This window comes from Leptodactylus fuscus, chromosome 2 (assembly GCF_031893055.1).
Source record: "Leptodactylus fuscus isolate aLepFus1 chromosome 2, aLepFus1.hap2, whole genome shotgun sequence".
Lineage (NCBI taxonomy): Eukaryota > Metazoa > Chordata > Amphibia > Anura > Leptodactylidae > Leptodactylus > Leptodactylus fuscus.
Window position 1 is genome coordinate 19,995,609 of NC_134266.1, and position 26,090 is coordinate 20,021,698.

The window sequence follows — 26,090 nt, forward strand, 5'->3', positions numbered from 1 at the left end:
GAGGCTCCCTCCACCATTAATTGGTCCAAACTGGGCTGGTTAGAGGCTCCCTCCACCATGAATTTGCCCAAACTGGGCTGTTTAGAGGCTCCCTCCACCATTAATTGGTCCAAACTGGGCTGGTTAGAGGCTCCCTCCACCATGAATTTGCCCAAACTGGGCTGTTTAGAGGCTCCCTCCACCATGAATTGGTCCAAACTGGGGTGGTTAGAGGCTCCCTCCACCATGAATTGGTCCAAACTGGGGTGGTTAGAGGCTCCCTCCACCATTAATTGGTCCAAACTGGGCTGGTTAGAGGCTCCCTCCACAATTAATTGGTCCAAACTGGGCTAATTAGAGGCTCCCTCCACCATGAATTGGTCCAAACTGGGTTTTTTAGAGGCTCCCTCCACCATTAATTGGTCCAAACTGGGCTGGTTAGAGGCTCCCTCCACAATTAATTGGTCCAAACTGGGCTAATTAGAGGCTCCCTCCACCATGAATTGGTCCAAACTGGGTTTTTTAGAGGCTCCCTCCACCATGAATTTGCCCAAACTGGGCTGTTTAGAGGCTCCCTCCACCATGAATTGGTCCAAACTGGGCTGGTTAGAGGCTCCCTCCACCATGAATTGGTCCAAACTGGGGTGGTTAGAGGCTCCCTCCACCATTAATTGGTCCAAACTGGGCTGGTTAGAGGCTCCCTCCACCATTAATTGGTCCAAACTGGGCTGGTTAGAGGCTCCCTCCACCATGAATTTGCCCAAACTGGGGTGGTTAGAGGCTCCCTCCACCATTAATTGGTCCAAACTGGGCTGGTTAGAGGCTCCCTCCACAATTAATTGGTCCAAACTGGGCTAATTAGAGGCTCCCTCCACCATGAATTGGTCCAAACTGGGTTTTTTAGAGGCTCCCTCCACCATGAATTTGCCCAAACTGGGCTGTTTAGAGGCTCCCTCCACCATGAATTGGTCCAAACTGGGCTGGTTAGAGGCTCCCTCCACCATGAATTTCCCAAAACTTGGCTGTTTAGAGGCTCCCTCCACCATGAATTTGCCCAAACTGGGCTGTTTAGAGGCTCCCTCCACCATTAATTGGTCCAAACTGGGCTGGTTAGAGGCTCCCTCCACCATGAATTTGCCCAAACTGGGGTGGTTAGAGGCTCCCTCCACCATTAATTGGTCCAAACTGGGCTGGTTAGAGGCTCCCTCCACCATGAATTTCCCAAAACTTGGCTGTTTAGAGGCTCCCTCCACCATTAATTGGTCCAAACTGGGCTGGTTAGAGGCTCCCTCCACCATGAATTTGCCCAAACTGGGCTGTTTAGAGGCTCCCTCCACCATTAATTGGTCCAAACTGGGCTGGTTAGAGGCTCCCTCCACCATGAATTTGCCCAAACTGGGCTGTTTAGAGGCTCCCTCCACCATGAATTGGTCCAAACTGGGGTGGTTAGAGGCTCCCTCCACCATGAATTGGTCCAAACTGGGGTGGTTAGAGGCTCCCTCCACCATTAATTGGTCCAAACTGGGCTGGTTAGAGGCTCCCTCCACAATTAATTGGTCCAAACTGGGCTAATTAGAGGCTCCCTCCACCATGAATTGGTCCAAACTGGGTTTTTTAGAGGCTCCCTCCACCATTAATTGGTCCAAACTGGGCTGGTTAGAGGCTCCCTCCACAATTAATTGGTCCAAACTGGGCTAATTAGAGGCTCCCTCCACCATGAATTGGTCCAAACTGGGTTTTTTAGAGGCTCCCTCCACCATGAATTTGCCCAAACTGGGCTGTTTAGAGGCTCCCTCCACCATGAATTGGTCCAAACTGGGCTGGTTAGAGGCTCCCTCCACCATGAATTTCCCAAAACTTGGCTGTTTAGAGGCTCCCTCCACCATTAATTGGTCCAAACTGGGCTGGTTAGAGGCTCCCTCCACCATTAATTGGTCCAAACTGGGCTGGTTAGAGGCTCCCTCCACCATTAATTGGTCCAAACTGGGCTGGTTAGAGGCTCCCTCCACCATGAATTTCCCAAAACTTGGCTGTTTAGAGGCTCCCTCCACCATTAATTGGTCCAAACTGGGCTGGTTAGAGGCTCCCTCCACCATGAATTTGCCCAAACTGGGCTGTTTAGAGGCTCCCTCCACCATGAATTGGTCCAAACTGGGCTGGTTAGAGGCTCCCTCCACCATGAATTTCCCAAAACTTGGCTGTTTAGAGGCTCCCTCCACCATGAATTGGTCCAAACTGGGCTGGTTAGAGGCTCCCTCCACCATGAATTGGTCCAAACTGGGGTGGTTAGAGGCTCCCTCCACCATTAATTGGTCCAAACTGGGCTGGTTAGAGGCTCCCTCCACCATTAATTGGTCCAAACTGGGCTGGTTAGAGGCTCCCTCCACCATGAATTTGCCCAAACTGGGGTGGTTAGAGGCTCCCTCCACCATTAATTGGTCCAAACTGGGCTGGTTAGAGGCTCCCTCCACAATTAATTGGTCCAAACTGGGCTAATTAGAGGCTCCCTCCACCATGAATTGGTCCAAACTGGGTTTTTTAGAGGCTCCCTCCACCATGAATTTGCCCAAACTGGGCTGTTTAGAGGCTCCCTCCACCATGAATTGGTCCAAACTGGGCTGGTTAGAGGCTCCCTCCACCATGAATTTCCCAAAACTTGGCTGTTTAGAGGCTCCCTCCACCATTAATTGGTCCAAACTGGGCTGGTTAGAGGCTCCCTCCACCATTAATTGGTCCAAACTGGGCTGGTTAGAGGCTCCCTCCACCATTAATTGGTCCAAACTGGGCTGGTTAGAGGCTCCCTCCACCATTAATTGGTCCAAACTGGGCTGGTTAGAGGCTCCCTCCACCATTAATTGGTCCAAACTGGGCTGGTTAGAGGCTCCCTCCACCATGAATTTGCCCAAACTGGGCTGTTTAGAGGCTCCCTCCACCATGAATTGGTCCAAACTGGGCTGGTTAGAGGCTCCCTCCACCATGAATTTCCCAAAACTTGGCTGTTTAGAGGCTCCCTCCACCATTAATTGGTCCAAACTGGGCTGGTTAGAGGCTCCCTCCACCATGAATTGGTCCAAACTGGGGTTTTTAGAGGCTCCCTCCACCATGAATTGGTCCAAACTGGGGTTTTTAGAGTCTCCCTCCACCATGAATTGGTCCAAACTGGGGTTTTTAGAGTCTCCCTCCACCATGAATTGGTCCAAACTGGGGTTTTTAGAGGCTCCCTCCACCATGAATTTGCCCAAACTCTGCTGGTTAGAGGCTCAATCCACCCTGATTTTCAAAACAAATGTTGGTGCCAACCTCAACTTACTACAAGGGCCAAATTCACTGCTGGTGACAAGCTCTCCTCACTGCAAGTGCCAAATACACATGTTTCAAGGTGTTTTCCTACTGTCAGAGAGGTGGTATTGAGTGTGTAAAGTGTGTAGTTGTTAGGCTGTGATGTTGGGGTAATAGAGGGTCTTTGGTGTGTTAGATGCCCCCAGACATGCTTCCCCTGCTGTCCCAGTGTCATTCCAGAGGTGTTGGCATCATTTCCTGGGGTGTCATAGTGGACTTGGTGACCCTCCAGACACGGATTTGGGTTTCCCCCTTAACGAGTATCTGTTCCCCATAGACTATAATGGGGTTCGAAACCCGTTCGAACACACGAACATTGAGCGGCTGTTCGAATCGAATTTCGAACCTCGAACATTTTAGTGTTCGCTCATCTCTAATAAAAATAAGTCACTTCTAAATAGGGTTGTCTTTCGCTGGACCTTTGGTACCTATCATGGTGTCAATGTCTGGGCCTACTGGAGTCCAACCCTCATATATACAGTATAGGGAACTAATAGTGCGATTTTCATTGAAGTCTCTATGAAGAACTCTACAGCTTAATAGAAATATTCGCATTTCCATTCTGGCTTATTCATGATTTACAGACTTTCTCCTGCGCACCAGATGACTTTTCCCATATAATACGTAGCGCTATTTTTGGTCGACGCTGGTGGACAGATTTACTAATCCTGTATAACATTTAGTCAGTGCAAACTTAGAAGTATAAAAACAGAAACATAGAAGATTGATGGCAGAAAACACCACATGGACCATCTATTCTTCCCTTATATTATTTCCATTTTATCTAAGAATAGACATATGTTTATCATATTTATCATTTTGGCCCACATGACTGCATTTTGAACCAGGCCCCATTTTCCTCTAAACCAGGGGTGGGCAATTCATTTTTCCATGGGGCCGCATAACAAATTGAAACTATTCTAGAGGGCCATGCGCACTGCGGCAAATTTGCCCCACCCACTTCTATGTTGACTCCGCCCATTCTCAATAATCTTTTCATGTGCCCCCACAAAGTATAATCCTCCTACAGTCACCCGTACATTATATGTCCCCACATTATAATGTTACTTTCCAACTGCCCCACTGTATTAAGCCCCTCTCCCAGTGCCCCAGTTTAAACTGGTGGAAACTAGAGGGGGACATTAAACTCGGGCAGCTGGAAGCAACAATTAAACCATAGGGGTAGCTGGAGGGTGACATTAAAATGGAGGCAACAAGAGGCAGACAGGTCTCCCTCCAGCTACCTGCACAGTTTAATGCCTCCTCCAGTTGTCCCCAGTTTAATGTCCCCCCAGTTTAAGTGCCCCCTTCATCTACCCCAGTTTCATGTCACCCCTCCATTTCTCTACCAGTTTCATATCCCCTTTCATCTTCCCAATTTCATGCCACCCTCCATCTCTCCCCCAGTTTCATGTCCCCCCCCATTTTTTTTTTTGGCTGGCTGCCTTGATGCAGTGCTCCAAGCTGGGAGCAAACTTTATCTTTCCTTTCTCACTCTTTTTCTCTGTATCTTCAAGAATCCTGTAACCAAGCAAACTAGCACTATGAATTAGCAACTATAAATCAAATGGAAGATCCTGTGGAGTATTTTGTTCCTTTTGTTTCTATTGTAAAGCATGAACAATGACAAGACCTGGTTCAGCTGTGTACACATGTGCCTGTTACCATCCCCCCAGGACAGCATGGACACCATGCGGCATGGAGGAAAACCTACATGGAAGTGTGGACTTCTTCAAGGAGATGATTTTTGGAGTCTATTGCTGATGCGGGAAGATGCTACAGCTGACTGGTATTTCTTTCTTTTACTGTGGACATGTGGGACTCTGCTACAGCCTGGGAACCTACCATCACCCACCTACCCCAGGAGTTTATGGAAGCTTGGCAAGAGAGCAGCACCATGTATACCTGGATGGTTTCTGACTTCTTTGGGGCAGTAGAACACAGTGGTAAGAAGAAAGGAGGAGGGCTTGTGATGAAGGACATTTGGGGCATTTTTTGTGGTTAAAAGGACAATAGTGCTGATGCAAGATACCGAACTATCAGCTGTGAGCAGGAGATCTCACTACCTACCAAGAACTACCACATGTATCATGATAGCCGACTATGTCCCCCACCTCTGCAAAAATTTCTGCTTGTTATATCCACATGCTGTGACCCCTCCTCGTGTCCTACAACCACAGCCGGGTGTACTATTATTATTATTATTATTAACATCAATCCGCACAGAGAACTAAATGATCCTGCAGTGTGTCTTTGTTTCTTTCTTTTTAGTTGCTATGATTCCTAGGATTTCTCTATCTGCCATGAGCTTGTATGTGTTTTTTTTTTTTTTTATGTAGATTGTGAGCCCCATATAGGGCTCACAATGTACATTTTTCCCTATCAGTATGTTTTTTGGAATATGGGATGGAAATCCATGCAAACACGGGGAGAACATACAAACTCCTTGCAGACGTTTTTTTGCCCTTGGCAGGATTTGAACACCAGGACTCCAGCGCTGCAAGGCGGCAGTGCTAACCACTGAGCCACCATGTGGCCCCCTTGTATGTGTTTCTCTCCTGTTATATACTACTGTACCATCTATGAAACTTTATCACTGAAATTTCCCCATTGTGGGACTATTAAAGGATTATCTTATCTTATCTTATATCTGCCCCAGTATAACATTCCCCTCCATCTCTCCCCCCAGTATAGCATTCCCCCTCCATCTCTGCCCCCAGTATAGCATTCCTCCTCCCTATCTGCCCCCAATATAACATTCCCCCTCCCTATCTGCCCCCAGTATAACATTCCCCCTCCATCTCTGCCCCAGTATAACATCCCCCCTCCCTATCTGCCCCCAGTATAACATTCTCCCTCCCTATCTGCCCCCAGTATAACATTCCCCCTCCATATTTGCCCCCAGTATAACATTCCAATTCCATCTCTGCCCCCAGTATAACATTCCCCCTCCCTATCTGCCCCCAGTATAACATTCCCCTTCCATCTCTGCCTCTAGGTTACTGAGACACACACACACACACACACACACACACACACACACACACACACACACACACACACTGTCCACTCTGCATCTCACATCCCCCTTCCTCCCCTCTTAGTACCTTAGGACACACACCACATGTCTCCATCTTCTTGCACTGTCCTGCTGGCATTAAGATATGCCTTCCTAGATACGCTTCCCTACTCAAGCTATATGGGCCGGACTGAATCGGTCAGGGGGCTGGATATGGCCCGCGGGCCGTACATTGCCCAGGTCTGCTCTGAACCATTCCCATGGTCTAAACACATAATGAATGTGGTACAATATATTCTGGTTCTTTGGTACAATTTAAGCTAAAATTCTGGTGCATTTAGTTTAGTATACAGTATCTCCCCCATGTCCATAGTTACCTATGCTTTATAGTATTTCAGAGGATCTTATACATACGGAAATATTTGTGGGCCAGTGAATGGCATCATTTTTGGTATGGATTATCTGTAAGGCATTCATTAGAAGGACCCTATGGTATTACTCCACCCTTTACCTTGTCAAGTAGAGAAGAGGTGGTAGGTAGCAAACCATGTCCACTATTCTTTCTTTCAAAGTCTAAGACCTTGATGTCAACATTGATAATAGAATGTGCAGGAGGAAGACACACAAACACAACCGAGTTGGGAGATTCAAGTAGTTTATTGGTGATAACGAAAAAAGTAAATTGGAAATAAGATCGTACAAATTGGATAACCTTAAGGACTTGTAGTCTTCAGCTGGCTGACTTATGCGAGGGGAGTTTCCCTCTCCCTCATACAGGGCTTATTGTAATGCTAATGTGAAAACCTTCTCTTTTTGGCTGCTGTCATTTACTTGTTGGGTGCAGAGCTGCCAATGCACACCCCATCACACTCAGGCTCCTTTCCAAGGGCTTTCTGGATTCTGATGTTCGGTCTTTGCTCAGTCTTTCCTCCCAGTCCTCAGGCTGAATCCAACTCTTGGACAATCTGAGTTCCAACAAGCAACATTGACTGCCTCCATTTCACGGTCACTGATACTTGCTGCTGTGCAATCCTCTGAACTTAGACCCCTTTTCTGGGTCTCTCCAGGCTATGATGTTTGGTTTCTTGGTACCCTTTCTCAACCTATAGGTCACGTCCTGTTCTTGGATCACCTTCATGCCAGCTGTCCCTTGTGCGCCAAAGTTTAGACTAGATGTATCATGAAACCGTCCCTCTGGGATTCCCATACTTAGCATGTGTAAGACCATTGCCAACTAGCAACCAGAGAAGATGTCCTCCTTGCGACAGTTCCATATCTTACAAGACCTCAGCGGAGAGGACCACAAGGTTAGGCCATGTCTGTCATTTCTTATTGCCAGAGGCGTTCAAATAGAGTCCAGATCCTTGGGAAGACTGCCAAATATTGACTCGCAGGTGAACTTTTCCATGATCGAGTGCATTATTAAGTCAATAATTAATTTACTTTATACCACGTTGTCCACAGACAAGGCAGAGTTTTGACCTAACGCATTTACGTTCAATTCTTCTAATGTTTTTAAGTATTAAAAAAGTTAAAGAAAACACAACCACGCAAGAGTCTTCTACGATGGGATAAACAATATCTAAAATAATTAGGTTCAGCTTTAATGACAGCGTCAAATGGGTCAATTAAATTATATATTGGCCAATTAATTCGGAGCTAACGACAGCGGGATAGATATTATAGTAACCATTTCAGATGAGGTGTGTTTAAAGAGGTCAAGCTGACGCATTTGGCTCGTCCACAACTTTCTCCCTTATTGTTACCATCTGTGTCAACTCTCTGTTCAGCCCGAACACAATCAAAATATTTTATGTAACTTGGCGCATTGTTCCTGCAGCCTTATACTGTGAGACAACACCGGCTCGTTTGCAGAAATTGTGTTTTAAAAGGAAAAAAACATAAAGAGAAAATTTCTTTTAAAAAATGCGGTATTAGACAAAAGACAAAGAAAAAAAATAATAGTCCAATGGAATATTAATGAAAGGGAGTCTAGTCTGTCTCCACAACCCATCCCCGAGAGTTAAGCTCACCTAAACCAAATGGTGGTGTTGCGTCCATTGCCGAGATTTGAGTTTTTGAAGCAATGATGATATTGTCATTGCTCCGTAGCAGCAATGCCTTTGTTGCTCCAAAGAGCTCATTTGCATATTGACAAAAACGATGATATGAAACAGAGGCTAGCATCCACCATATGGCAGTGTAAGGACTGCCAATAAGCTGGCAACGATAGACTGGTCAACTGGCCGATCCTCTCGCAGGGAAGTGAATTTTATATGAGGTCACGTTACTCATTTTATTACTCTCAATAAAGAATTTAGAAAATTAGAAAATTACTCTTCATAATGAAACGGTAGACAAAGAGTGAAAATCCAAAGTTTAGGTAGCCCATCTCTAAAGTTTCAATGACATAGGTCGAGTCAATCAGAAGATCCAAATCGGAGGGACGGTATCTTCTTTCAGACCACTTCTGCAGCCTGCCCAAGTCTTGGTAGGTAAATTGGGAGCAAGAGGGGCTCAAACAGTGGATCACCTCCACTTTTATTTCTTGATGGATCTATACTATAGTATTGCTCGGTGTCTTGTCCATTTTTTGTCTTTGTAAGTCTTGGTAGGTGGGTGCCATGACCTGACTCAGTCAGTAAGTGATGGCCATATACTGGCTGCTCCACACGACTCCCAATTATACATGGACGCTCAGCTTGACGAAGCATGGACATGTTCTAAATAGAGAGATGGGAGTAAGCTGCTGAGAAACCCCAAAAAGGCATGGCTGTGCTGAGATCCAACAGTCTAATTCTTATTTTCACCAACATCTGTGGTCGAAAACCAAGACACCTTATATACATTAACCTGTATTGTTTCCAGAACGTATTTGTGAACGGGTCATGACAACCACTGCCCAGGTGCAAAGATCTGTACTTAGTAGAGATGAGCGAGTAGTACTCGATCGAGTAGGTATTCGATCGAATACTACGGTATTCGAAATACTCGTACTCAATCAAGTACCACTCGCTATTCGAATGTAACAGTTCGATGCAGAACCAGCATTGATTGGCCGAATGCTATACAGTCAGCCAATCAACGCTGGTTCTTCTCCTACCTTTAGAAGTCTTCTCCGTGCAGCTTCCCCGCGGCGTCTTCCGGCTCTGAATTCACTCTGCCAGGCATCGGGCTGGGCAGAGCCGACTGCGCATGCCCGCTTGTAGTGCGGGCATGCGCAGTCGGCTCTGCCCAGGCCCGATGCCTGGCAGAGTGAATTCAGATCCGGAAGATGCAGCGGGGATGCTGCACGGAGAAGACTTCTCGGAGGATCCAGCCCGACCCTCACTCGTGGACTTGGTAAGTATAATTTGATCGAATGTTGCCTACCCCTGAAACGAGCATTTTCCCCCCATAGACTATAATAGGATTCGATATTCGATTCGAGTAGTCGAATATTGAGGGGCTACTCGAAACGAATATCGAACCTCGAACATTTTACTGTTTGCTCATCTCTAGTGCTTAGTCCTCCAAGATGGCGGAAACAACCTCCCTGCTGCGTTCTGCCAAAAACCATCTACAAGTACCAAGAAGAATTGACGCAGACCACCGTGACCTCTTTCCTTTTCGATCCCGTGTTCCACCCCTGCTTTCATGTAGCGATGATGCTCATTAGCAAATCACAATTGTCCCCTCCCATCTCCTGCTTTGTCCGATGATGTCACATAAAGCGTCCGATGTCTCCCGATTCCCGTCTTGTACATTACCAAAGCCCTGCATTGAGCTCACTTGTTTTATAGACAGCGCCAAAGCCATGGAGTAACCAATACCCCCCAGATGATTCTAAATTTGTGGTGTTAACATCTCGGCGCTAATGTGTGTATTTTATTACATTATTATTTAATCATCGCAGCGTATAGAATAAGCACGAGAGCTGAATATTCCTTAGAAAGTTTCAGTGGAATGGAAAAATTGAATTTTTCGTTTTGTTCTGTGGCCAAACTTTGTAGATTTTTTACATTTTTTTTTTGTTTTTATTTTTATCTGCGATGTCCAGATCGCTAGATCACTTTACATGAAGTCATCTTAAGGAAAGGCTAGCTTGTATCATGCTCTCAGAATACAGCCTGCTTTCCAGTGCTCGGATCCACTTCTACGACTATAGCAGATGTGCAGGGTTTTTATTAAAATTAAATACAAAAAAAAAAATGAATTTGGGTGGAGTGATTTCTGGGGGAAAATAATGGAAAACATTTTGTTACAGAAAATAATTTTAGCAGCAGCAACAACAGGAGGAACTGTGTGGATTTTCTGATAAAACTATTATCTTTTATTCTGGGGTATTTAAGGACAGCTTAGAAGAGGGATTTGATAAAAATGTCATTTTAGGAAATTACAAAGATATAAAAGAAAGAACACAGAGAAAAAAGAAACATTGACATAACCCAAACATATGACATGGCCCCTGGCTATCGAACATGGCAATAACATCTCTGTAATTGGCTCAATTGAAGACAGATTTCAGGGGTAACGGTACATGGGCCGAGGTCTTGTTAGATACATAAACATATTGAACCGAATATCAGCAAATATAGTCTAATGACAATTTATAATACAGAAATGTATCCTAAGAATGGTCATCCCCTCTCAAGACACAGACACATGGTTCACATTATGTAGATCGCCAGCGATCAGCTCTAACCTCTGTAGAAAACCAGCAGAAATTTCTCTGCAGCACTCCCGCAGGGGAAATTGAGTATTGCACAGTCTTCGGCAATACTCATTGAGATCAATGTACTCTTTGCAATGCGTTGAGTCCTCCAGAGTGAGGCCTGGTTCACATGTGTGTTGATAATTAGAGATGAGCGAGTAGTGTTCGATCGTGTAGGTGTTCGATTGAATACTACAGTATTCTAAATACTCGTACTCGATCGAACACTACTAGCTGTTCGAAGTTTAAGGTTCGATGCAGAACCAGCGTTGATTGGCAGAATGCTATACATTCTGCCAATCAACGCTGGTTCTTCTCTTACCTTTAGAAGTCTTCTCCGTGCAGCTTCCCCGTGGCGTCTTCCGGCTGGAATTCACTCTGCCTAGGCATCCGGCCTAGGCAGAGCCGACTGCGCATGCGCGGGCATGCCAGCGCATGCACAGTCGGCTCTGCTTAGGCGTCGGGCAGGGCAGAGCCGACCACGCATGCGCAGTTGGCTCTGCCTAGGCCCCGATGCCTAGGCAGAGTGAATTACAGCCAGAAGACGCCGCGGGGGCGCTGCGCCGGGAGAAGACTTCAAGGAGAATCCAGCCCAACCGTCACTCGTGGACTTGGTAAGTATAATTTTATCGAATTTTGCGTACCCCTGAAACGAGCATTTCCCCCCATAGACTATAATGGTGTTCGAAATCCGTTCAAACCGTTGAACAGTGTGCGGCTTTTCGAATCAGATTTCGAACCTCGGACATTTTAGTGTTTACATATCTCTACGGATAATCCATTCAGGGAGTCCACATAGGGACCCCCCCGAATGGACTACTGAATGCATTGGCAAGCGATGTGCAGTGAAAGCACATGGACTCCATAGTCTATAATGGGGTCCATGTGCTTTCCACACAGTCTCCGCATGGAACATGCGGACAGAAAAGTACTTCACAATCTACTTTTCTGTCCGCATAATTCGTGCGGAGATCTCACTGCAAGCGCTTGCCAATGCGTTCGGTAGTTCGTTCAGGGGGTCCCCCTGTGGACTCACCAAACGGATTACCAACACAGATGTGAACCAGGCCTGAGAGATGTTTTTTGTAGCAGCTCTCTGCTCTAGATGAAGGTCCAAAATTGAGGACTCCCCTCACCCTATTAGATTAAAATTGCTTAACAGGGTATTTGAAAATAGGTTTTGAAAACCAGAGAATCCGTCTTACTATCATGGAGGCTAAAATAAGGTTCAATAGTTTGGTGAATAAGTAGTGATGGGCGAATCTCACAAGATTTGTTTCAACAAATATCCATGAGGTTCAGTCCACCTTGTTCAGCATGAACCATAAGTGCTATTATTATAATTTGGGGTCTCCTGAAACCCCAGAGTATAAATGGAGGCTCGGGGGAGGTGAGTAAAAATAGCTCACAGATTAGTTGATTCATCTCTCAGCCACCTCTCAGCTTCTGATGGTTCCTGAGTGTCCTCTTCTGGCTTCTGACTGTTGAGGCCCACTCACAGGCCTCAGATGCAGAAAGAGGATAAAAGGGCAGTATCAGTTGGCCTGAAGATGCCCAGGAAGGGTGAGTCAAGGTGAACATAACTTTTTGATTTTACTCACCTCCTTGGGGCCTATACTTATTATACTCTGGGGTGTTAGGGCCACCAATGGGGCATTATAACCTTTGGAAAACCTAAACGGGCTGTAACGATGCTAGTTAACAGATTTGGAGTCCAATTGGTGGGGCAAATGGTACAGTACTTAAATAGTAATAAATGAAGGATAAGTACCTCAGAGGTAGAAGAAACCGTGGTCAGACGTTAGCAGGGTTCGGTACACGGTAGGAGCAGATCAATCGTAGTCAGGCGTTAGCAAGGTTCGGTACACAGGAGGAGCAGATCAATCGTAGTCAGGCGTTAGCAAGGTTCGGTACACGGTAGGAGCAGATCAATCGTAGTCAGGCGTTAGCAAGGTTCGGTACACGGTAGGAGCAGATCAATCGTAGTCAGGCGTTAGCAAGGTTCGGTACACAAGAGCAGCACGGCAGTGGTGAGGTTCAGGGCAACAGGATGCAGACAGCCAGAATAATCAGGCACAGGATGGAGTGAGCTGTGAGTTCATATAGGACGGGCTAAACTGTGATTGGCCACAGAACAGGTGATCTTAATCAACCAATTACTCCAACAGAAGAGACCAGACAAGGTAAAGCACAGAACAAAACAGGTTTCCAAATAGTGCAATGGTTAAGGCCGCAGAGCATAGTCAGGAAGTCATGGGTTCAAGACCCAGTGAGTTCAGTTCGTGACATTACTCCCCCTTCTCCAGGAGCGTCCTCTGGACGGTACTTGGCTTGGCTTTTCTGGATAGCGCTGATGAAATTCTCTTACCAGTTGTGGAGCATGGATGTTGTTTACGGGTTCCCATGAATTGTCTTCAGGACCATACCCTTGCCACTTTATCAAGTACTGTAACTGATTTCGATGAATACGAGAATCCAAAGTAGCCTCTACTAGATATTCCTCTTCTCCCTCAACAATAACTGGGTCAGGTGGAGGCAAGTTACGTCCCGGGAATGGATTTTCCACAAAAGGCTTGAGAAGAGAGGAATGAAAAACAGGGTGAATCCGCATAGATTCTGGGAGTTTTAAACGAAATGCTACAGGATTAATTTGAGCCACAATCTCAAAAGGTCCAATAAATTTCTGACCTAGCTTGGCTGAAGGTACCTTGAGCTTCAAATTTCTTGTAGAGAGCCATACCTTATCTCCTATACCAAAGGAAGGAAAAGACTTGCGATGTCTATCAGCAGTCTTTTTATAGCGATCTTGGGCTTCATGCAGAGCGTTTGTCAATTTTTCTTGAACTTGCTTCAAAGTAGACAGTCTGTCGGAGACAGCAGGAACTGAAGAAGAAATTGGAAGGTTGGGAATGAATGTAGGATGGAAACCCATATTGGCAAAAAATGGACTCTGAGATGTAGAAGAATGCTGGGAGTTGTTATAAGCAAATTCCGCTGTAGGAAGGAAATTAACCCAGTCATCCTGGAGATAACTTGTGTAACACCGCAAATACTGTTCAAGGGTTTGGTTAGTGCGCTCAGTTTGCCCATTAGATTGTGGATGAAAGGCAGAAGATAAGTTTACTTCAATCCCTAGAGTGGCACAAAAACTCTTCCAGAACTTTGAGGTAAATTGTACCCCACGGTCAGAAACTACATTGTCGGGTATGCCATGTAGGCGGAAAACTTCCCGGATGACTAATTCTGCAGTCTCTTCAGCAGAGGGTACCCCCTTTGTTGGTATAAAATGAGCCATTTTGGTCAGACGGTCTACCACTACCAGAATTGTACGCATATTTCTTGAAGATGGTAGTTCAACAATAAAATCCATGGAAACAGAACCCCAAGGACGAGATGGAATAGGAAGGGGTTGAAGTAATCCCACTGGTGAGGATCGAGGGGTCTTATTCCTAGCACAGGTTTGACAGGAAGAAACATACTTCTTTACATCCACTTGATATTTGGGCCACCAAAATGAACGAGACAAAAGTTCTTTGGTCTTTTCGACTCCCATGTGACCTGCGGGTTTAGAGTCGTGAACAAGGCGCAGAATTTCCAATCGAGTAGTCTCAGGAACATATACACACTGATCAAGAGTCCAAACCCCATCTCTAAACACCAAATCAATATCTGTGGGGGGATGATTAAGGAAGGAATCTCCATTATAACCTTCTTTGATCTTCTGAAGTATATTCTTGGAAATTATTGCCCCTACAAAATTCTTAGCAGGTAAGATGGTGGTTTCGGATGTGTCATCTTGTGTTATTTCAGAACACATCCGGGATAAGTCGTCTGCTTTTCCATTGCGGGATCCCGGTCTGTAGGAAATAATGAAATTAAATCTTGAAAAAAAATAAAGACCATCTAGCCTGTCTACCAGAAAGTCTCTTGGCTGATCTAATAAATTCTAGATTTCGGTGATCTGTAAGAACCTGAACCACATGAGATGCTCCTTCAAGAAGATGCCTCCATTCTGTGAATGCTTTCTTAATTGCAAGTAATTCTTTATTCCCAATGTCATAGTTTCTTTCTGGAGGAGACATCAGGCAAGAAAAAAAAGCACAAGGATGAAGCAACTGTTTATCTCCAACTCTTTGGGACAACACTGCTCCTACTGCTGAATCTGAAGCATCCACTTCAACTATAAATGGGAGGTCTGGATTAGGATGAACTAAGATTGGAGCAGAAGTAAAAAGTGTCTTTAATTGGTTAAATGCTTCGTCGGCACTTGAAGACCATTTAAAAGGAATCCCTTTCTGGGTTAATTTTGTTATCGGACTAATAACTTTTGAGAAATTCCTAATAAATTTGCGGTAGAAGTTTGCAAAGCCGACAAATCTTTGGATCTCCTTGACATTCTTGGGAGAAGGCCAGTCTAAAATAGCTTGGATCTTACTAGGGTCCATGCGCAATCCTTCTGTAGAAATGATGTACCCCAAAAACTGAATTTCTGTCTTTTCAAATTCACATTTTTACAGTTTAATATATAGTTGGTTCTCTCTTAGACGGCTCAAAACCATGGTAACCTGCTTACGATGTTCTTCAAGGTTCTCAGAGTATATTAATATGTCATCCAAATACGCCACCACAAATTGATCCAGCAGATCTCGGAAGACATCATTAATAAAATGTTGAAAAGTTGCTGGGGCATTGCAAAGTCCAAAAGGCATAACAAGGGATTCAAAATGGCCGTAGCGTGTTCGGAATGCTGTCTTCCACTCGTCCCCAGGTCGTATACGGACAAGATTGTATGCCCCTCGTAGATCCAACTTAGTAAAGATCTTTGCTGACCGTAATCTCTCGAGTAACTCTGGAATAAGCGGAAGAGGATAACGATTTTTAACGGTTATTTGATTTAGTTCTCTGTAGTCAATACAAGGACGTAATGTGCCATCTTTCTTTGGTACAAAGAATATAGGTGCACCTGCCGGAGAAGTGGAATGCCGTATAAATCCTTTGGCCAGATTTTCTTTGATGTACTCATCCAGGACCTTCAGCTCCATCTCTGCAAGTGGATAGATGCGTCCATAAGGTATGGATGCGCCTGGTAAAAGTTCAATAGGACAATCATACGTGCGGTGAGGGGGTAGCTGGTCGGCATTCCTTTTGTCACAAACATCTTTAAATTCCTTATAAGGTTCAGGTAATTCGACAGCGATAGTGCTGGATCTTTCAGTAGCTCCCACCTGTGACAGAATAGGCTGCTTCAATTGACAATTTTGTTGACAATATTCAGAAGTGAAAGTTACATTTCCTGACTTCCAGTCTACTGAAGGATTGTGGATGCTAAGCCATGGTATGCCCAAAATTACTGGAAATTTTGGTGAAGAGATTAACTGAAAACAAATCCTCTCCTGATGACCGGGATCAATCAATACTTCCAGTTCAGTAGTTTCATGAGTAACCGGACCAGAATTTAAAGGTGACCCATCAACAGTTACTAATTCAACTGGTGAAGATCTTGCACTGTGCTCAATATGATTATCAAATGCAAACTTAATGTCCATAAAATTTCCAGCTGCACCGGAATCCAACATTGCTGTAGTAGACAACTTGTAGGAACCATATAAGAGCTGAACTGGTAAGGTGAAATGAGGTCGGTTAGAGGTCATATTGTCAGGACATGGTGTGGTGGAAAACAGAGGCTGTGTCACCAGACTAAGAGAAGCACAGTGGGGACAAGATTCCAAATTTGGTCGAATCTCAGTTGCCGCAACTGCCCGTTGAGGTTTCTTAGGGCAGTCAAGAACATAATGTCCAGGTTGTCCACAATAAAGGCATAATTTTTCAGCAAGGCGGCGACGTTTTTCAGCAGTTGAAATTGGTCCCCGGATGGCATCTACTTGCATAGGTTCTGGGGCCGAACCTGTTTGAGAAGGTGTCTGCATCTTTGGGAGAAACCGTCCCTCAGGTAAATGAGAGAAGGTGCCTGCATCATAACAGCCTCGTCTTTCTCGCTTCCTTTCCAGGAGTCTTTGGTCAATACGGACGCATAACCGTATATACTCCTCAAAGTCAGCTGGAAGTTCTACCTTAACAAGTTCATCTTTAACAGATTCAGAAAGTCCTCCATAGAACCGCCATTTTAGTGCGGAGGTGTTCCAGGAAACATCAGAAGCCCAGCGCCGAAACTCTGCAGCATATTCCGCAACAGAGCGTCTTCCCTGGCGGAGATCCCGCAGAGCCCCCTCAGCAGTGGCGCAACGGTTGGGGTCATCAAATACTAAGTCCATTGCTGCAAGAAAGTCCTTCAGATTGTCCAAAATCTCATCATCCTGTTCTAAATAAGGTGATGCCCATGCTTGTGCATCGTCTATTAGCAGGGCAATGATGAACACAACTTTGGACCTATCAGTAGGGAACTGTGAGGAATGCGTAGAAAAAATCATCCGGCAATGATTAAGGAATCCTCGGTACAAGTGTCTCTTTCCACCAAATTTTTCTGGTAGTGGAATCCGGTAAACTTGAGAGGTGGCACTGACAGCAGCAGAATTTGCACGCAATTCATTTACTTGTTGTTGTAATTCAGTGACTTGACTTTTCATTTCATTTAATTGTCCTTGAAGGCCATACACAAGGTTATGCAATTCCGAGATCTGGAAGGCATGCTGTGACAAAGCAGACTCCGCCCCTCCGGCCTCCATGTTGGGCCTGATTATTATGTAACGATGCTAGTTATCAGATTTGGAGTCCAATTGGTGGGGCAAATGGTACAGTACTTAAATAGTAATAAATGAAGGATAAGTACCTCAGAAGTAGAAGAAACCGTGGTCAGACGTTAGCAGGGTTCGGTACACGGTAGGAGCAGATCAATCGTAGTCAGGCGTTAGCAAGGTTCGGTACACGGTAGGAGCAGATCAATCGTAGTCAGGCGTTAGCAAGGTTCGGTACACGGTAGGAGCAGATCAATCGTAGTCAGGCGTTAGCAAGGTTCGGTACACGGTAGGAGCAGATCAATCGTAGTCAGGCGTTAGCAAGGTTCGGTACACAAGAGCAGCAAGGCAGTGGTGAGGTTCAGGGCAACAGGAAGCAGACAGCCAGAATAATCAGGCACAGGATGGAGTGAGCTGTGAGTTCATATAGGACGGGCTAAACTGTGATTGGCCACAGAACAGGTGATCTTAATTAACCAATTACTCCAACAGAAGAGACCAGACAAGGTAAAGCACAGAACAAAACAGGTTTCCAAATAGTGCAATGGTTAAGGCCGCAGAACATAGTCAGGAAGTCATGGGTTCAAGACCCAGTGAGTTCAGTTTGTGACACAGGCATTGTACTATGTGGAGGCACTAAGACGGTATTATATTATGTGGGGGTACCAAAGGGGTATTATACTGTAAGGGGGTGCTAAAGAGTAGAGATGAGCGAACAGTAAAATGTTCGAGGTTCGATATTCGTTTCGAGTAGCCCCTCAATATTCGGCTACTCGAGTCGAATATCGAACCCTATTACAGTCTATGGGGGGAAAATGCTCGTTTCAGGGGTAGGCAACATTCGATCAAATTATACTTACCAAGTCCACAAGTGAGGGTCGGGCTGGATCCTCCGAGAAGTCTTCTCCGTGCAGCGTCCCCGCGGCGTCTTCCGGCTCTGAATTGACTCTGACAGGCATCGGGCCTGGGCAGAGCCGACCGCGCATGTCCACTTGTAGTGCGGGCATGCGCAGTCGGCTCTGCCCAGGCCCGATGCCTGGCAGAGTGAATTCAGAGCCGGAAGACGCCGCGGGGAAGCTGCACGGAGAAGACTTCTAAAGGTAGGAGAAGAACCAGCGTTGATTGGCCGACTGTATAGCATTCGGCCAATCAATGCTGGTTCTGCATCGAACTTTTACATTCGAATAGCGAGTGGTACTCGATCGAGTACGAGTATTTCGAATACCGTAGTATTCGATCGAATACCTACTTGATTGAGTACTACTCGCTCATCTCTACTAAAGAGCCTTCATTATTGTATGTTACACAGAGGACTAATACTGTCTGGGTCAACAAAGGAATGGGTAGGGTCAAATGGGTCATGGACGGGAATGGGACCGGTTAGATGAACGTCTTAACATATGGAAATGCTGGACATGTTCAGCTCGGACCTTCACCTGATGGCAGAACCAGGTCACTGCTCCTCTACTAAAACTAATATAGTACACCTTTCCTAGAGATATGCCACCGTTTATGACATGGGTTGGGTTTTGGACATATTTCGTAACTGAGATTTTTTACTTTATTTAGGTTTTGAAATCAGTTTAGTATAGATATGAGATCACACATTCAGCCAAAAAAAGTATACCAAAATATTATATTAGATTGCAGAATCATTCTATTTGACATTGCCCTAAACAGGACTGATCAATGATGCTTTTATCAAGCAACAGCGCCACTCTCTCCTATGGCCATGTCTGGTATTACAGCTCAGCTCTTCAACTCTTGCGAAGTGATCCTGCTTCTGAAAAAACCAACAAGACTCTTTTTCTCTTCTACGACAACTCCATTACAGGTACCTCTCCGGGTATCGCCTATGAATGGCTCATTGTCTCCGAAATCTCTGGTGTGAATTCTAAATCTTAAAGCTTCTGGATATTTACGACCTGCCAAACGGTAATGTCCCTATTTATTTAATTACTATTTTTGCACCATCTCACGCTGTAATTTACTAAAAGAACCAATATTTAACCGGCATCACAGGATACTTTACTTGTGAGAAAGTTTCTAAGAAAATGACTTCTTTGAAGTTGAGTAAGTCCTGGGGAATTCTGAGAACTCATTGGATTTGCCATTCATGTATACAAACAATGGTTCAGTGTGGAGGACAGATCTGTGATTTCACATGTGTCAAGTATATACATGATCTGCACATGTCCCGTTCAATAGCTGGGGATGTTTTTTGGCGGACTCATATAGAAAGTATGTTTATCTGTCAACAGGTAGGATAACACCTGGAAATGTCCTCACGTTCAGAGCTGTGATCTTCTAGGAAGCAAACTCTTTAGCCTTCACTCACACAGGATCCTGTATAGCCCTATAGTTATAAGTAACCTTCTTCTCGGAACTGTTCATAAGTTACATTACTTGGTTGGAAATTCATGTTATTTTAGAGTAGGGTATCTTGGGCCCACCAGTTGGTCTAATCTAGAGATTCAGCACTGGGCAAAAGTTCATGGTAGTTGCGAAAAAATGTTGTACGGTAAGAAGGTTTTCAGAAACTTCAAAATGAAGTGAATGAAGAAAAGAGAAATGTAAATCCCATCAATATTCGGTGTGACCTTTGCCCTTTGCCTTCCATCAGTTCTTCTCGGGACTTGCAGACATTTTTTGGCTGAACTCGGCAGGGAAGTTGTTCCTGCCGCCATCTTGGAGAACTAAGCACAGATCTTCTGTGGATGTAGGCTCCAGATCCATCTGTGTCTTCATGTCATCCCAGACAGACTGGATGATGTTGAGATCAGGGCTATATCTGTGGGGGCCGGATCATCACTTCCAGGACTCCTCCTCCAAAGGACAAAGATCACACCAAATATTGATGGGATTTACAGTTCTCTTTTGGACTGTTTCTCTACCGCTTTCAGTATCGAAACAAGGGAAATCCAACAAACCCCATCATAGTTAATGGGGTCCGCCAGGCTCTGTGTACAACAGCTGTTTTAGCGGTCCACCTCACAATCGTCTAGACCTCCTGATGGAACTGAATGACGGAAAGATAACGCTCCCTCCTCCAGGCAGGACTTTTTTCACCACCGATTTCAGTATAAAACCAGGTGATAACCTGGTGGACCCCAGGTTTTGGCAGGTAACCACTTTTTAAGCGAATGGGGTTTCCATTTTTGGGTTCTCATGTGTAAACTGAATGTGACTGTGAACCTAGCGTATGAAAGAAAAGGTTGATGCTCAGATAAGGAAGTTAATCCGTCCATTTCTGTGCCATTCATGGATCAGGTACTGTATGGTCAGGAAGGAGATTCGGCACCATAGTGGACTATCTTGGTCTACTGCAGTTGAGCCCAAAACTTCTTGAATTGGATTGAACTGTAATACCAAAGACAGACAATGATCAGAAAAAATAAGCAGATCTCTTCTTCTAAACCTGGACAAGCAACCACTTCTATCCAACAGTCTCCAACAGTGCCCAAGAGATCCCATTGACTGATATAATGGGGTCTGTTGGGTTATGTTGCATGCTGTATGATGGAAGGGTGAACAGACCTTGGTGCATTCACACGAAGTAACGCCGGGCGTGTATCACAGCCGTACACGCCGGCGTTACGGCAGACTGCCGAACACTTCCCATTCACTTAAATGGGAGTGCTAGTAACAGCGGCGTTTACGAGTGCTCCCATTGAAGTGAATGGGAAGTGTTCGGCAGTCTGCCGTAACGCCGGCGTGTACGGCTGTGATACATGCCCAGCGTTACTCTGTGTGAATGCCCCCTAAGGCTGGAGACTCGTGTACAGGTGTTCATACGTGTTCAGTATGTTCATGAAGGAGATAGACCTGGAGACCATTGTCTCCCGCGTCATCCAAGTCCATTTCCCCCTTAACATGGACTATGTTGAGATTGTGAATTTCAGCGTGTGCTACTAAGGTAGGTCCTATAAAGATTAGGGCTCTTGATCAGGTCTATAAGTCAGACACAACATTAGGCGGCACCTTTTCACATTTCCTGCACGGGGTTGGCCTCCCCTTTAAGGGTGTATCGGTAACAAACTCCCCTTTGTAGACATAATGGGGTTATGTAACACATTTATTGAAATGTTACAGGTAGTATGTATTACATGCAGCGGTGAATGGGCCCGCTAGACTGATATGTATGAAAAGAGTATAAATCAGATGAGCTACACATTGTTCTTTGGAAGATGACAGAAATTGACTTTGGCTAAAATTTCCTATTCCTAATTAAGAAGATTCAGATCCATGCACAAGTACAATGGCGGCTTTATGGCCCTGGAAGCGACTGTACTTATCCTGATTTGATCTCACATTATTATGTGTGGTGTGTGTGGCGCCATTTAAAGAAGCCAAGAACTGGCATCTCCCCGTTACTGCGAGAGGAGCCTGCAACACATTGTGAGCGCTCTCAAATTGAAAGCAGCCATAATTAAAATATCATAACAAAGGCAAAATATTGTTTAGGATCCAACTTGTATTTCCAAGATTATTTTTGGAGGGGCGCCAGAGAAACGTCTGACGGTATCTAAATTTACATGAATTCACGAGCTGCTAGTTCTCCTATTGAACTCTGAAGCGCAGATATAAGTTGGAGATTGTACAGAGGCCTAGTAAATAAGACATACGTCACGTCTTATTAGGTCATGTCGTGGGGTTTTCTGGTATTGGATATGCAGGGACATATTAGAATTTATTGCTCTTACTTGTAGAGCGTCAACATGTTCTGCAGTATTACAGACATTGTCACTCCTGTCCCACATAGGGATCACAATCTAAGTTCCGTATCAGTATGTTTTTGGAGTGTGGAAGGAAATCGAGGAATCCTGAGGAAAAGCAAACACCTTGAAGATGTAGTTCTTGGTCGGAGCTCCAACACTGTAAGGGTATGTTCACATGGTGGAACTTGACATTACGCGCAGCTAGTCGTGACTGACACCGGTATCCCTTTGCGGCATTCCACTCCGGATTAGGCCCAAATGAATGGGCCCCATCGGGAGGGAGCCGGACGCCGCGGCTGATTCAGCCGCAGAATCCACTGCAAGAAGGGTCTTCTCACTTCTTTCTTCCTCTACTAGCTAGCGGAAAAAAAAAGCGAGCGGCCCCCATTGACTTCAATAAGAGACGGTTTTGGTTTTGAGGAGGATTCCGCATCGAAATCCACTGCCAAAATCTCTGCGTGAACTGACCCTAAGTGCTAGCTAAGTCACTATATAGAACAATTCAGTGGGCTTAGTTATAAAAACTGGCATGTAGGGGCAACACGATGGCTCATTGGCTAGCACTGCAGCCTTACAGCGTTGGAGTCTTGGGTTCAAATCCCACCAGGAACAACATCTGCAAGAAGTCTGTATGTTCTCCCCGTGTTTGCGTCGCTTTCCTCCCTTTCTACAAGGACATACTGATAGGAAAAAAATGTTATCCCTATATGGGGCCCACAATCTACATTTAAAAACTGGCATCTAGAACATCAGTCTTAATAAGTAGCTATGCTGGGGGCAACATGGAGGCTCAGTGGTTAGCACTGGGGCCCTGGGGTCGAATCCCGCCAAGGACAACATCTGCCACGGGTTTCTACGTTCTACCTATGTTTGTTTGGATTTCCACTCATACTCCAAAAACATACTGATGGCAAAAAATGTGGATTATGAGTCCTATATAGAGCTGGCAAGCTACATTAAAAAAATAAGTGGCTTTACTGGTGTGACTTGCATCAAAATTATTAAAAGAGCAATCCACTTCTTTTTAGCCCATAGGGAGGCTTAGAGTAACAAATAGTAGTTTGTTTGGCCTGGAATTAGAGACGGAGCAAATTACTTGGCACTGAACCATAAGCAACCGGAATATTCCAAATTGTTTGATTTTTAACACAAGTGAACAATTTGGGATTTATCTCAGATAAACTAAAATGGCCGCTGCTGGTTATTATACTCTGGGGTTTCTTCAGATGTAAGAGTATAATAGGTTGAGGCCTGGGGGGGTTAGAAATTAAAGACATTTATACTCACCTTCTGTTAACTCTTTTGGGTGTCCTCGTGGTGTCCGGCACTCTGTGTCTTCCTCCTCACAATGGCTGATGCTGTTCTGTAATGTCAGGTACTCGGCATCAAGGCATCATATCAACGCTGAGATCCAATCACAGGCCTCAGACCCCGGACGCCTTGCGTCGAAGAAGAGCACCAGACGCCGCAAGGAGGAAGACATAGAGTGCTGGACACTGTGAGGAGGCCCAAAGTAGGTATCGGAAGGTGAATATAACTGTCTGTCATTGTTGTCACCTCCCCTTGGCTTCCCACCTATTATACTTAGAGGTCTGAAGAGACCCCAGAGTATCATAATGTCACTTCCGGTTCTATCCAAACGTGTTTGACCCAAAATAAATCAGTTTTATCCAAACAAGTTCAGACCAAACAAAAAAGGGGTTTAGCTTCGTCCCAACCCAGAACAAAACAAATCTTCTTTGGTTCACTCATCTTTACCTGGTATCCAGCAGAGAGTATCTGTTCGAATCCCTGGACTTTCTAACTTTGGGCCCACACAGGAGCGCACCATCCCATCTGAGTACTATGATCCAATCAGAACACCATCATCCAATCATAATACCATCATCCAATCATAATACCATCATCCAATCATTGTACTGTCATCCAATCAGAGTACCATCATCCAATCATTGTACTGTCATCCAATCAGAGTACCATCATCCAATCATTGTACTGTCATCCAATCAGAGTACCATCATCCAATCAGAATACCATCATCCAATCATAATACCATCATCCAATTATAATACCATCATCCAATCAGTGCACCATCATCCAATCAGTGTACAATCATCCAATCATAATACCATCATCCAATCAGAATACCATCATTCAATCATAATACCATCATCCAATCAGAATACCATCATTCAATCATAATACCATCATCCAATCAGAATTCCATCATCCAATCAGAATACCATCATTCAATCATAATACCATCATCCAATCATTGTACTGTCATCCAATCATAATACTATCATCCAATCAGAGTACTATCTTCCAATCATTGTACCGTCGGCCAATCAGAGTACCATCATCCTATCAGAAAACTAGTGTTCAGCCACCAGTTGGCTGACAAGCTCACATATAGACAGGAGGTCAACACGTTCTACTGACTCTTTTCCTAGGATTATATACCACTTTGCATACCATAACATGATGGCGGTAGATACCACTGCATTTCCATGTTGACAGGATCCCTTTAAAATGTATCCTCCGCCTGACACTACAGATACATTTTGGCTGGGTCATCTTTTGGCTACATACGAATCCTGACAACCCCACACACACGGCCAAAACCGAGATGAAAAATGGAAACTGAAGAGCACAAAAAGCTCTCTTGAGCAAGAGCTTAAACCAAGTAGATCCTTATCTGTCTTATGTAATGTAACAGAAGACAATTAGAACCAAAAAACTGAAAAAGAACCAGCGCGTAATTGGTTACTGATGGCGGTCAGCACATCGTACTACGTGATTTATACTCTGGGATAATCCTTCGTACAAACATCTCTGCAAATCACACCACAAGGCACATTGTTGGATGGACATGAATGGCTAACATGTGATGGTATCGTGTACAAGACATTCTGGTGGAAATCGTGTGTTCATCTTAACAGTCAAGCTCATGGAGGATTTTTCATTTTATGGGGTAAAATCAAAACAAGACATAACAAGAGATATATTCCTCAGTTGGCACCACTTTGGTACAGATGTGTCCACTCTTAAGCTTAGCTCACATTTGGTTAGGGAGTCCAATTTTTCATAAAACCAAAACAATATAATATCGTGACATGTTAATGAAATCCTTGACATTCTAAATGAACAACACACCCAATGGGGAGCTGCGTCTAGTTACATATAACATCGCTACTAGGCAGAGGAGAACTGGTTCACAACAAGCCGGGTTCATTGCAAATGTTCCAAACATTTCATTGCTCTGCCGAACCCAAATTCTTGGTCATTTGCACCCACAAACCAGTATTTTAATCATATAATGGTTTATTTAATTTTTACTTGGGTTGGTGCATGCTTCCTTAGACCAAAGTCACCATTATAATGATGACCATTGGCAGTAGCGTAAGTAAAGTCTTGTGGGCCCCGGCGCAATCTTTGGTCCGGGGTCCTCTACCTCATCCCTACAGTGAGTTCTTGATAGTGATGGTTATGGGGGCTAAGGAGTAGAATCAGCCTTGGTATGGATAGGGTAATCTGAGGGTCTCCTGGGTTTATGGGCCAGATGGAAGCTGCATTCTCACTGCTGATGCCAGTGCTTATGAGCCCCCTAAGGCTCCTGGGCCACGGTGCGACTGTACCCTCTGCACCCC